Below are 1546 nucleotides of genomic sequence, written 5' to 3'. Positions count from 1 at the left end.
TTTTTTTTTTTTTTTTTTTTTTGGACTAAACTAGTTAGTGTTTTCTTTTCTGGACAAAAGAAAACGGTACAGGATTTTAAGTCTACACCAGGCATCCTCTGTGAGATCAGTGGCAGAAGAGAGCCATGTTTTATGATTATTACTCTTCAGAGTGTTGGGCTTTTGTTGAATCAGCTTTTCCATTTCATATTCTAAAAACTAAATTATGTACCTTACAATAAATTAGCAACTTACCAAAATTATTACTTAATACAGATCATAGCTGCCTCCAAATTTTACGAGTTAGGCAAATTTTTAATTTTGCATTTATTTTTAAAGTCCTAACGCAGAAAGATAGGGGATAATTCATGTATTTAGGTTCAAAATTCTGCATTAGAGTAATCCCCAAACCAATGTTTTGAGTGCTTTAACAATGATAAAATGTTCATTTCTGCCTTTTAAAAATTAGATTTAACATTTAACTAATTGCATTTATTTGAAGGTACCAAAAGTTTCATCATGTCATGTCCAACAAACATACATGGCAGCACAAAAGTAGCTCAGAATATTGTGTATGTGTTTGCATAGTGTGTGTGTAATTGATTTCAATAAATAATGTATACAAGTATTTCAGGGAAGGAAAAAAATCTTTTAACTGTTGAAAGCAATATTGTTACAATTTAATGAAGAAACAAACAGTATTACATAAAACTTAAATCACAGTTGAAAAAAATTAATTTAGATTTTCTTAGCCTCCCAAAAAAAGTGTCTTTGGGAGAAAAATGAAACAAAAAAAGAGAGCATATTGATCACTTATGAAGGTGGGTGATAGATACACAGAGTTCATTATGCTATATTATCTATATCTATATATATGCTTTAAAATTTCCACAAAAAAAGAGTAAAAACTATGGCACGTGGAAGGTCTGCTCCTCATTCCTTTAGGAACAGGAATACATCTATAACATGCTACATTAAAAAAGGAGTTCTCAGGACTGACAACCTAGTGGTAGTATATTTCTCCTACATTAAAAAAAAAAAAAGTAAAACACTGTAAATAATTAGAGTTTCAAATAGATATGTAGGACTTCCACTTCAATTAAAAATTAAAAATCTTGGACATTATATAAATAACAAATATAAGAAGACTGAAAAGTAGAGAGTAGAAAGCAAACTATTAGGTACCTCGGGACCTGAGGAATGACACAGTGGTTAGTTTCCATAGTTTTCTTTTTGCCTCACGTATACAGGACTTGGAGGTGAAGAAGCTGGCAGCCTAGAAACGTCAACAGGAGTAGTAAAAATAAAAATAAAAAAAGGACCAACAATCTCTAGGCAAAGGACCAGGAAAGTGGCAAAAAGACAATAACTATTCTACTCTAGTCGTACATCAGGATAAACATTGTAGCTACATCCCCATCAATGCCAGCAAAAGCAAGTGGGGAGCTCAGACTTCCACATTCACCAGGCTGAATAAGTTGTCCCAACACCCTTGGTGGGGTTATGTCAGAGGAGGCGTAGTAGAGACTCAGGACTTTCACTATCACTCAGCAGTAAGAAAGTCATC

General features: G+C 32.9%; 1 non-coding gene across 1 annotated transcript; it reads left to right on the top strand.

Moving 5' to 3' along the window:
- Positions 1-890: 890 nt before the first annotated feature.
- LOC111819762 (small nucleolar RNA U109) lies at positions 891-1010 on the top strand. The gene has a single exon (XR_002823334.1). It is a non-coding gene; the product is annotated as a small nucleolar RNA U109 (small nucleolar RNA).
- The last annotated feature ends 536 nt before the right edge of the window (positions 1011-1546 follow it).

The sequence above is a fragment of the Trichechus manatus genome, unplaced genomic scaffold (genome assembly GCF_000243295.1).
Source record: "Trichechus manatus latirostris isolate Lorelei unplaced genomic scaffold, TriManLat1.0 scaffold00017, whole genome shotgun sequence".
Taxonomy (NCBI): domain Eukaryota; kingdom Metazoa; phylum Chordata; class Mammalia; order Sirenia; family Trichechidae; genus Trichechus; species Trichechus manatus.
The sequence above is the reverse complement of the archived record's forward strand: the minus strand, read 5'-3'. Positions and strand labels throughout refer to the sequence as shown.